The sequence below is a fragment of the Triticum aestivum genome, chromosome 7A (assembly GCF_018294505.1).
Source record: "Triticum aestivum cultivar Chinese Spring chromosome 7A, IWGSC CS RefSeq v2.1, whole genome shotgun sequence".
Taxonomy (NCBI): Eukaryota; Viridiplantae; Streptophyta; class Magnoliopsida; order Poales; family Poaceae; genus Triticum; species Triticum aestivum.
Window position 1 is genome coordinate 744,199,478 of NC_057812.1, and position 12,811 is coordinate 744,212,288.

The 12,811-nt window shown below is 46.1% G+C and overlaps 1 pseudogene; it reads right to left on the reverse strand.

Annotated features, from left to right (window-relative positions):
* Positions 1-2,876: 2,876 nt before the first annotated feature.
* LOC123153998 (uncharacterized) lies at positions 2,877-4,049 on the reverse strand (annotated as a pseudogene).
* Between the last annotated feature and the right edge of the window lie 8,762 nt (positions 4,050-12,811).

The window sequence follows — 12,811 nt, forward strand, 5'->3', positions numbered from 1 at the left end:
TCTCCTGGTAGACGGCCGCAAGGGCCGCCTGGTAGGCGTCCTCCGCCGCCTGGTCCTCCTCGCGGACGACGAGCGCCGGTGGCGGCGACCTCCGGTCGACCTCGCACACGCCCCGTCGCCTCGCCTCCTCGTGCTCGAAGGCGAACCACCTCGCCCAGTTGGGCGAGTCGGTTGCGTAGGCGGGGTCGCGGCGCTGCTCCGGCGTCAGCAGCGCCCGCCGGGGCGCCGCACCTCCTCCGCGTGAGCACGAGCCGTCCGCGGCGCCGCCGGCACTGGGATCCTATCTGGATCCAGATGCCAGTCGTGCGGCAGCGTCACGTCAGGATACGGCAGAGGCTGGCGGTGCTGCCAGTGCCACTCCGCCTGGTGCACTGGCACGTTCACGTGCTGCCTCTGCCGGCGAGGTGCCGGCGCCGGCGGATGCGGTAGGAACTCTGAGGGGAAAGGATGGCGGGGGACTTGCCCTTGGCCTTGCTGCCGCTGGCGCCGGAGAAGAGCCCCATCTTGCTGTGGTTGTGGTGGCTAGGGTTTGCAGGTGACGAGGGAGCAAAGGTTGGCAGATGTGGACGGCAAGTTTGGATGAGAACGGCCCCGCCGCACGGTCGGCTTAAAAAGAACGAGTGGCGTCGCTGACGTGTTGGCCCGTTGTCATAAATTAAGCTGACCACGTGGGCAGCGGGTAATTGGACGGCCGCCATGTGGGGACGCGGCGGATAGCGAGAAGGCGCGTGAAGCGTCCGTTCGGCGTCCGCGCCGACGGATTTGGGGCGCAAATTTGGGCCACAAATGAGTCGGCGCGGACGCGATGCAGACGTGATTTGGGTTTGGTTCGGCGAGTTGGGCCGCCACTTTTGTCCGCGCCTACCCAAACGGACACAGGCGGACGAAATGGGTCGGCCCTTTGTAGTTGCTCTTACGGTTTATAACCATTAATTTCCTCTTCTCATATAATTTCATAGAAGAGCAGCGTCTTCAAACAGTTTTCAAATAAAGATCCTAATCTTAAGTGAATCCTAGCTTCCCAAATCTGCTTCAAACGGGATCAAAACATTCTCTTTCACAAACAAAGTGAGGATCTATGTGCGGGAAAAGAAGTCAGTTGACCAGGTTAGGCGAAAGTGCATGGCAATCGGTAATGAGCTCACACGCATGCCACCACGCACGCGCCGCTACACGAGAACCTGCTTTTGCTTAATAATTAAGTATCATCCCATCGCAGAGATGTGCACACGGTTTCCAAGAGAGAAATGCCACGGTGGCAGGTGTACCAACTCCTGCGCCTAGACAGCTGTGAAGTTGTTAATTTCTTCTGATTCACTTTGCTTCTTCGCATCTTTTATTGTGCAATATGTAATGAGTCTGTCAGGCTTCAAGAGACAGTTCACAAGCACCCGTGAGATTCGGGGGGCATTCAATCGTCTTTTTTTTTTATAAAGAGTGATTTTTCATTAGCTAAAAATATAGCATCAAGCGGATACAACTACGATGAGTAACACTTGGCCTCTACATAATTAAAATATACACAGCCCAAAACAAGATGTCTGACAAAGAAAAAATAAAAGGTAAAAAAAGACATTGGCACGAGTTGAGTCAAATGAGACCGACACTATGACTAAGTCGAATAAAGACTTGGACCAATCCGCAGGTTATGCTATCACCCATGTTGACCAGAAACCTTCAAGGTCTCGCCTTGTGAGAGTATAATTAACTTTGATGCTGCTTTCCATTATGTGGGGCTACATCATGCAATCTGATCTGGGAGAAGTTAGGGCTTCTTTGATTCAAAGGATTCTTAAAGGAATTTTGGAGGATTCTAATCTTTAGGAATTTTTCCTATCTTGGTTGTTTGATTCGTAGGATTGTAAATCATAGGAATTTTTCCATAGGATTCATTTGCACTAGATTTCATAGGAAACATTCCATCCACTCAAGGCCCTCTTTGATTCGCAGGATTTTCAAAACGTAGGAATAGGAAAAGTATAGGGTTGGAGTGGCATGCACACATGAATCCTACAGGATTAGCATGGAGTGTTTGATGGCACAGGAAAAGCAAAAGATTTGTAAAAAAAGATTGGAATGGATTTTAGATTTCCTATGAAATGTAGTACAAAAGATTCCATAGGAAAAATTCTTATGGGATCCAACCTCTTTGAAAGAATCCTACGTTTTTTCTCATAGGAAATTAGCAGTTTACCTTCAGAGGAATCAACATGAGGAAATTTATAAAGCAATACTACTCCCTGAACAGAGCAACCCGACATGCACAAATTAAACTGAACTCTCTCCGATCCAAAACAAGTGTCGCAGTTTTGAAATGGGGTTAGTTCAAAACTACAAATCTTATTATAGTATGATCCTCCTTAGAGCGTGTATAAACCAGGGTTTTGGTTACCGCTCGAAATTTCAAGATTTACCATGCTTACCACATATTTCTGTCCCCCTCGGTAAATAGTCATTTCGAGCAAAAAAATCAATGTTTTTGAATTTGTTGAATTCAAATGCTCAATGTATAGTAAAGTATGGCAACAGCTCACAACACTCGCGTAGACAACGTTTCATTGAGTTAGTAGCTCTTTTAAGATAATATAAGTTCAAGTGCTATCTATATCTACTTGGAAGAATTTGAATTCAAATTTGAATTGTAAATTTTGTTTGAAATTCGTTCGAAATTTGCTTGGAATTTCGTGGTAACCGTGGTAACCACGTTTACCAGTCCCCGTCAGTAAAAATGCCCCATTCGGTAACCAAAACCTTGATATACACACCTTCTTAGTATGATTAGGGACCAACGTTCATTTTAAATGCATAAGCGCCTCGCGTAACGACCTCGTGACGCTCCCTCGAGCGACCGAGGAGGCGAACCCTAGCCACCGGGGCTAGTCCGCCGCCTCCAGCTCCCTCCCTCGCTGCCGCCGCTGTGCGCCGCCAATCCGGTCGGCGTAGGCGGCGGCGGGGATCTCCCTTCTCCTTGCTCGATGTCGTGCGGCGCTGGATGACGGCTTTGGCGATGGCGTCATGCGGATCAAAGGCACGACAGCGCGGCGTCTCCCGGCGGCGGCGCTTGGGGCACATTCAACATCATCAGGTGCTCATATTAGTTGACAGTGGCAGTTCACATAGGCACATAGCTTTGTCAGTGCAGCATTGGCAGCTCGTCTGCAAGGAGTAGTGCATGCAACGCGTCCACTTTCAGTTAAGATTGCTGATGGAGGGAAAATGTTGTGTACTCGAGAATTGATAAATGGAGAATAGGTTTTTTACTGAGTGAAGTAGTGAAAGGAGTGGACAAGTGATGGCACAGGCCTAACAGGCCATGCCATAACAAAGTAAAGGAAAAAAAGCCTAGAAATTAGAAGTGGTGTACAAATTTTTCCAAGGCCACCATTAAAGTCACAGTGATGGCGTACCAAATATGCCAACACCATTACTATTTTAAAAATACACTCCACTAGTGTACAATAGCGAGTACCATTGACCTCCTAACTTGTCGCCACAACCAGTGCCAATAGTGCTCTTGTGTCTTCTTCGATCCCCCCCCCCCCCCCCCGACCACACTAGACCGGTCGAAGTCCCGCGATGTAACCACCATGAAGAGAGGCATGCACTTTGCTGTTATGATTATCCTTGTAGGATCCGAGATTGATGAACTTAAAAGTAGCGCTATGCACCTTAATGGAGTCAAGCCTCTCGTGAGATTCGTGATGTTGGTACCGATTTCACGAGCATGTGAGGGATTCTGCATGCAGAAGAGCAAGTGACTGAAACACCCAGCATTTTAAGGTAGATGGCCCATGCTCCAAGGCCTTGGCAGAGGTCAAGGATGTAGGTAGCTTCATACATGGCACGTTTGAGCTGCCCCACCCATTCTTGGACGCTTTCATCGGTGATGTTCCTCCTATCGGCATTAAAACGAGGAAGTTCTTGAGGTCCCAGAGCTTGCCACCCATCTTGTCAATGTAGGCAGAGATGCCTTAGAGCATCCCCACCTCATCTGTTGTTGCCTGCATGAGCATGCTCACAGGGTAGGACGCAAATGCATCTAGCACCATTGCCGTTGTCATTAAATTTAAGCAGAAGAGCTATTCCCTCCGTACCAACATATAAGACGTTTTTGCAAGCAAGCTGTGAAGAAAAGAGACATAGTACACTTTGTTAAACATGTAGCACTGTTGTATGTATTTTGTATGTAATGTGCCCAGTCGCACCTTGTTGTAATCGTGCCTATTCTTCAGGATCTGAACCGATGCCAGGGCCTGCGTGCCACCAGTATAGGGCATACGGTTAGATAGCCTGCTATAAACTCTCTGTACCAGTGTGAGATCAATACAGAAGCATTCTCCACAGTTTAGCTCACTTGAACTGCCTCACCAACCTCTTGAGTTGGATGGGCAGCGCGAACCACCATCGGGAGCAGTAGTTGAGCTCCTTGTGATGACCTTACTAGATAAGCGTAACTGGGCGGAATTGGACGGGATGATAACATTGTGAGCGAGGGTCATTGAAAAGAGTAATAACAAGGTTCATTGCCCTGATTAGCGTGATTTGTTTAGGTCAACTAGCTGCGTAGGTTCGTTGCCGGCACGATGTATTTGTCAGACTCAGCTTGTCCAAAGGTAGCTCCCATCAATGGTAAGGCTAAGGTGACGAATGCACTATTTATTTTTCAAACAATGACGTACTCATCTCAAGATGCAAACGATCATCAACGTGAAAATTAGTAGGCATCTCTGGCGTCCGAGCGGGCGCCGCCAGACCGCGCCGCCGCGTCGCCCCGCCGCCAACGGCGACGCCACCGACCAGAAGTTCGCCCCCGCTCGCGCCAGGAGCCCCCGCCGCCGCGCTGGACTGTCGCCGCCTAGAAGCACCACCCCGGGTCGCCCCGTCCCGTGCCGGTGGACACCCGAGAAGGGAAAGGCCAGGGGGGCGCCGCCACCAGCGTCGCCCGGGCCAGGCCCGCAGCGGGCGCCGGCGACGGCGGCAGGGAGGAAGGGGGAGGGAGAGTTGCGCGGGGGAGGAGGCTGGACGCGACCGGCCGCCCGCGGGGGCGACGCGGTCGCGGGAGAGGTAGATGAGGCTACTAGTGCATTGGATGTGGAGTCGGAGCTCCCCTCATATTCAAATCCTGGCTCCGCCCCTGCAGTGCATCATGTCGTTCTTTTATAACTTTTCCTCTATTTCTTTTTGAGTGAAGAGAGAGGCGAAAGATGAGGAGAGACAGCTTTTTTTTGGAATGGAAGGAGAGAGAGGCTGTCAGAGAGAGAAGAGAGAGGACCCAGAGGAGAGAAAAAGAGTTGTTTTTCACAAGAGAGAGCGACGAAGATCCTAGGAGGAGAGAGAGGCCTTGAAGGGAGAGAGAAGAAATGTGAGGATATCCTCTCTTTTTGTTAGCCCGTGTGTCAGAGAGAAAGTCAGAAGACAGAGGCTGTGTCCTGTGTGTGAGAGAAGACAGAAGAGAGAGGGTTGTGGAATCTGCTACAGTGCCTCGGTTAGCAGGGGGAATCAACCTACGAGGCACAGTGCCAGACTAGGCAGAGCTCCATATGAAATGTGCCCAGCCGCCCGTGGTTAGCACCTCCTAATCAAATGGTTCCTACAGTACCTGGTACATATCCCTAGGCGCTGGAATGTGGACCTGCGGTGCTGATAAGGGGGTTAATTACTCAACTCTGACAAATCTTACTGTTGTAGGCTTATTAATCTCATCTTGCTGACTTAAAAGTTGTGGCTGCAGGTTTGGTGAGTCGTTGGATTAATCAACACTTATCTTCCCTCTCAACTGAATCCCTGATCGCTTTTGCAAGGAACAACAACATGCATGGGTGTAATTAAGCGTAGCTCCAATTAAACCGGCAACTTAAACTCTGCTCTCTTCTTTCTTGTGAGATCATGCATGCCGATGTTACTTCTTCTGAATGAATGGTTGGATGGATGCAGTGTTTTGACGTGAATTTGATACAAGACTGTCAGCAGAAAATGACGGAGGGCAAGAGAATTAGACAAGGAAGATTACGTAGCACCTTTGTAATCCTTTGGTAGGTGTAGGATTATTGCCTATATTTTAGCCCGTGAAAAATGCATGCTACTTGCTCCCTTTCCCAATCTGTTGATGGACGATGCCCCCACAAAGCCGCGATCCAACGACACGGAAGGATGTGTGCTCATGGAGCCCAAAAATATAACTGCACTTTTGAGACTTGCTACTTTAGGCAACATATTTAGTCAAACATTTACCGCTCACAAAAAATCTAGTCAAATATTTAACTTGACAAGGATGTTAGAGCATCTACAGCCGGGCACCCCAAGCCAGCCTCGAACGCCCGTACGGACAGCCCGGTTAGTGACCGGTAAAAAAAAAAAGCGACCCAGACTGGCCCCTCAAACCGGCATCAAATGACTGGGCTGACCGGCGCCCCTCATATCCAGCCCAAATAGGGGGCAGATATGAGGAGGCCCAGGCGTGACTAGGCGCATCCACCACGTCGGGTCCGGCCCGTGCTGGCCCACCCGACCCCACATATATACATCCCTATCCGCTCCCCGGATCAAACCCTAGACACTCTACTCCAGTCCCCTCAACTCCCTTCTGTCCTCCAAGCCCCCGTCCAGCGATCTCCGATCCGGTCTTTTCTGGCATGGCAGGCAACCGATCTCACCCCGACCCGTCCGGATTCCTCAACTTCGACTGGTGTGTCGTCCGATGTGAATTGGAGGAGGCAATGGTCGTCCGCATTGTACTGCGCCGCTCCCGGGCGGACTTTGACCGACCTACGGGGGGATTTGTCCGACACGAGTCCATCATGTCAGTGCATCGGGCATTCGGATCCTCCGTGGATGGACCATGGGAGCCTTCCAATCTCCCTTTCCCCATCACCGGTCCGCCGGAGTACGAGAGGTAACGGGGCCGATGTGCTTGCCGTGGGAAGAAGAGGATGAAGGTGGCCGAGGCCAAGCTCATTGCCGAAATGGAGGCGATTGACGCGGCGGCGTGGGCTGCCGCAGAGGTGGAAGCCATCTGCGCCCGCATTGTAAAGAAGTGGCAGCGTAGGAGCACGTGCGCCCTCGCCTGAGAGAAGAATCGAGCGGTCCGAGCAATGGCAGGAGGAGAAGGAGGACAGTGACGGCGATGAGCAGATCCGGGCTAGATCGATACTGCGTCTTCAACCGCTACTTGCGCAAGAAGAACGGCAAGGGCACCGGGAAGGGTAAGGGCAGACGTGGATGATCTTCTCCATAGCTAGCATGTAGGTAGACCATGCCAAAATTTGGTGGTCCAATAGCATGTCCGGATGTAGTAGCCGGACCATGTGTGCAATGCATCACTACGTAGTTGCATGAGTTTGTATGGATTTACAAAGTCCGGTTGTAGATACTTTTACATGCATGCATACATAGCATATGTGGCATACGTACATTAAATGAGTATGCACCGACAAATAAAGGTATATAAGCACATACATAGCATACATACACTAGTAGAAAAAGGGTCAAACGTGAAGAACATTAGTGCCGGTTTGTAAAAAAACCGGCACTAATGTGATCAATAGTACCGGTTCATGGCGGCGATCAATAGTACCGGTTCGTAATGAACCTTTAGTACCGGTTCGTGTCACGAACCGGTACTAAAGGGGTGGTGGCAGGCTGGCGTCAGGCCAGGGCCCCACGAGCCCCTTTAGTGACGGTTGTAACACAAACCGGCACTAAATGTCTAACCTATAGTACCGGTTTGTGTCACCAACCGGCACTAAAGAGTCTTAACCCATAGTCCCGGTTGCAGACACAAACCGGCACTATAGGGCAATTTTCAAACTCTACCCCCCCCCCCCCTCCCCGTGTATCGCCATTTTAGTTTTGAAAAAATCAAAAAAAATGATAAAAACTTCAAAAAATAAAATCCTTCGAGAGGTAGTTATATTACTACATCTACTAGTTAGGAAAATTTGAAAACTTAAATTTGGACATGTTTTGCAAAAAGTGTACGGAAAATGTAAAACGGCTATAACTTTTGCATACGATGTCGGAAAAAAACGTATAATATATCAAAAAATTCAGCACGAAAATTCGTATCCGATGGAGACCGCCTATGGCCTGTTTGCAAGTTTTTAGAATCCTCAAATTCCAAAAGGAAAAAAGATATGGTCAAATTTCAGTTTTTTTAAAAAAAATTGGTTAAATCTGGTCAAACTACTTATTCAAGAAGTATTAATGTTACTACATAATTATTCAAGAATGTTAATGTTACTAAATAATTATTTCAATTTTTTGAATTTTGGTCAAATCTGGTCAAACTATGGTCAAACTGTGGTCAAACTATGGTCAAACTTATTCAAGAAATATTAGTGTTACTAAATAATTACTGTTTTTTAGAATAATAGTTTCAAACTCAAACGGTGAAACGTGTGACCTAATGCTCAAGCTAAACTGATGAGGGTTAATAGGATTGACAGCTTACATTTGTCAGGAAAGCAACAAGTACAGACTTGGAATGTAGGGGGAATAGAACTCTGAAGTTAAGCATGCTCAGGCTGGGGGAGTGAGAGGATGGGTGACCGGTCGGGAAGTTAGGCGATTTGGAATGAGTGATCCGCACTTGAGCAGTTAAGAGAGGTGATTAAAGACTAAATCATCAAATAATTCAGAAAAATTAAAAATTGAAAAAAAAATCAAAAAAAATTCCAAAATTTTCAAAAAGAAAACCTTTTACCAACCGGTACTAAAGGTCCCCCATACCAGGGCGCGAGCTCACGCCACGTGGTGGCACTTTAGCGCCGGTCCGTGTCGAACCGGTACTAAAGGGGGGGGGGGGGCTTTAGTGCCCACCCTTTAGTGCCGGTTCCATAACCGGCACTAAAGGCCCTTACGAATCGGTTTTAAAACTCCGTTTTCTACTAGTGATAGCATACGTATATTATTATTGTCAAAAAATAGCATAAGTATATTATATATCCGATATAACATCTTCACGCTTGATAACAGGCACTAAAGGCCCTTACGAATCGGTTTTAAAACTCCGTTTTCTACTAGTGATAGCATACGTATATTATTATTGTCAAAAAATAGCATAAGTATATTATATATCCGATATAACATCTTCACGCTTGATAAATACAGATACATAAGCACATACATACATGCATACACATAGCATACGGACGCTGATCCGATCGAGGAGCTCCAATTGAAGGAGCGGGCGATGAAGGAGCAGCTGCTAGAGGGCTAGAGCCACATGGTTGCTGCGAGGACATGGATGAGGACATGGACGGTATTCTTGCCGCCATTCCTGGCAATGGCGGGGGCATTCGATAGAGCGTGCTGGGCGGCACCAAAGGGGCAGCCGTAATTGCATGCGTACTGGCATTGCTCCTGGGTCAAGTTCTTCCCCTTGACGGCGCAATCATGAAGGCACAAGTCCATGCACTCGTCAGCGCCCGCTGGCGCCATCATCATCATCATCATGACAAGGCCGCTCACGACGACGACGACGATCCTTGAAGCCGGGAGCGCCATGGATATATCCTTTTTTTCCTTTCCTCGTTCATGCATTCCTTCCTTCCTTCCTTATATGCATGCATGCATGCATGCATGCTAATCATATATACTAAGAAGACTAGGCCCATAAGAATTCGATTTATCTGGTTTTTCTGGAATTTTTTTTACCGCCTTTGTTAGCATGACACGTGTGATAAGGTACTCCTAGGTGTGGTGTCTGTTTTTACTGGTCAAGAGTTTTTGACCCATATCTCTGGAGATCTCACCGCTTTGACATGGGAGATGGAGACGGCGAGGGCGAGGAGGACGTCACGGACGAGCTCAGGTACGTCGACTTCTTGTTCCGTCATCTCACGCGCTGTTTGTGTTGATCAAATCCTCCAATTCTCAGATTTGTGTCCGCGAGCTGCAGGTTTCAGGATGCTCATCGCCATATGCAGGCCGTTCTCCACTTGATTTATGTCAGGAGTCTGAATCAAAACTGCGGTTCACCATTCACATTGTAAGCGTCGAGCCCTCTGATTCATTGCTTCCTGTCTATCTTTACTGGTCACAAAGGTTGATCTACTCTGATTGATTGCTTTTTTTTATGTTGATCTGTATGCATATGCAGGGGTCTTGTATCTGCTGGTAAAAGAACTCAAAGCATGCTCGACGCGATCGGACACATCGATCCGACGGCGCCGGTATACCATTGGAAAATCAATAGGTGTGATGCTCTATTGCGGGAAGTCATGGGAGAAAATCTTTACAAGGAAGTACGTTCATCGCGGCGCCAAAGGAGGATGAAGGCGTCATCCGTGGGAATGAAGTTCTTCACGGAGTTGCCAACTTCATGGTAGCCAACCAACCTTCTCTCACTTCTCTTCTTGTTTTGTATTGCACTGCCTAGCCATAGATGGACGAACTCTTTGGTCTACATATATGAACTAAAACACACAAGTATCAACATGTAGGTTAAGTGCATGTCTGATTCAGTATTAAGGTTTAGATAGATGCAGGTTATAAGCAGCAAGGTGTCTCTTCAGGAGAAATCCCTTCACATTAAAAACCTGATTCAGGCAATTCGGCGTTTGATTCTGCATTGTAGGCTAGCTGGTGCAAAAGATATGAACAATATGCTCATTTTTTAAATATTCTTTTAGTTTTCTCGTAGTGTTCCTTCCGCTTTGGTGTTTGTGCATACTGCTATCGTCTTATCAATGAAATAGCCAACACTTGCCATTTCATTGATAAGACGATAGCAGTATGGAAAATGGAAAAGATGATATGAAATGCCCCGCTTCTCGTAGTATGGAAAAGATATTTCAGGAAAATAAGAAGCGGGGCATGAAGTTGTAGTCTCACAAGTCACAAGGTCACTGGATAGCCATTTCATATCATCATTGCGGGAAGTCAAAGAGGAGTTCATAATGATATGACATTTAGCAATTTATATAGAAATTGTTTCTGGTGCCTTCCAACTTGATTTATTGCAAGATGTGAAACTGAAACCATCTTTAATGCAGTACAAGCATGTAGTTTATTTTGTTTTTCAAAAGTTTGATCATATTGGATTGGATGCTCCTATTCTTTTTGTGTGTGCTTGCTAATGGCTAATCCTTAATTGATTTTGCTGTCATGATCTGGTTTTGTATGTTAAATTTCAGATAATTGTGCTGCCGCACTGGTACACTCTTATTTGGCACAGTTTGGGTGAGCCCTGGTCAAAACTAGGTTGTATTCACAATTGTCCTCTTGTGCAAGGATTGTAGTTCTCTTCTCGATTGATACTGGCCGAGCATGGCTGCGAATATATCATATAGGATCATTACAGTTCACCTAAGACTGGTTTTACGTGGTAGTGTCGAAATGCTAACTTGGTTGTACAAGTCTTGATATTCTTGTTGTTATTTCAATTTTTATTAACTGATCCTATCATTTTGTATTTTTCACCAGCCAAAGCTCGCCTGATTGTGAGAACGGAACTTGTTAACAGTATATTTTGATTAATTAGCTTTGGAATTCTTGCTGTTATTTTAATTTTTATTTATGTTCACCATGTCGGTTTTCTATTGCGGTTATACTGAAGCAGAAGTTGCTTGCTTCCCTAGCTATTTACGTAAAGTACAGCGTGTTAGCGACTCAGCTGCAGGGTGCAATATGTCAGGGGAGTTTGTTCCTACACGAATATATAGTTTGTTCTGGAATTATTTGGTTCTTCGGTATCATTTTTAGTATGTATGCACAAGCCTAACCTTACTTGAAAAGAGTTATGTACCATATTGTTCATGTGGATACCATTGACGTCTTAGTAGGCCTCTCTTAGTGTAAGGGAGTACAATTATTGTGAGGGGAATCAGGTTGAAAATTACTCCCTTATGAACCTATAGGCATTTCCTTTCTTTATTTCCTCGCTGATGCTTCTGTATGTAATTGTTTCTTTTTCATAAAAAATCAGTGGATCACGTGGTCATGCACTCTTAAGAGGTAATTCATAGTCCCTCCGTCCAGAAATACTTGTCCGAGGAATGGACGTATCTAGATGTATTTTAATTCTAAATACATTCATTATATCCATTTTTATGACAAGTATTTTCGGACGAAGAGAGTATATAGCTGCGTTTACCTGTTTCAGTATTTGGTGTTTGCTTTGTATGACATTTTGTTGATTCCGTCTACTGATGTTGTTGCTACTACTGTTGGATACCTCTTGCCAGGATTAGTGCAGCGTTCTGTGTTCTGCAAGTGTTGTTGACTCAACATCTCTTGAGTCAAGACTGGTTCAGAGAAATTGGTAACTAATTAGTTCACTAGTATATATATATATATATATATATATATATATATATATATATATATATATATATATATATATATATATATATATATAGGAGTAGGAGTAGGAGTAGGTAGGTAGCTAGGGACCGGCCGGGAGAGCTTCCAGGAGAACCACACGCAAGCATAGATATATATGCTTTCATGTCTTTTCTTTCTTTTTTTCTTCTTTCTTTGCGCTCCGATGCAAGTTTGGCATCCATCTCAGATCTATCCATGGAATTTTAACATGGTTTCCCTTACCTCCACTTTTCACGTGGGAGGTAAGAAGATAAGAATTACTCAGGCCCACTTTTTAATAAAATCAATGGCTCGGATTTATTGTAAACTCTTTCCTCTCATGTGAGCAGAGGAGGTAAGAGAGACCATGTTAAAATTTCCCATCTATCTATCTTGTTCATTCTTCAAAGGGAACCACAAGCTAACCTCATGATATATAGTATCTATTTACCTTTCCTTTCTTTTTTAGCGAGGGATATCTATTTACCTTGTCCATTCTGCAATCATG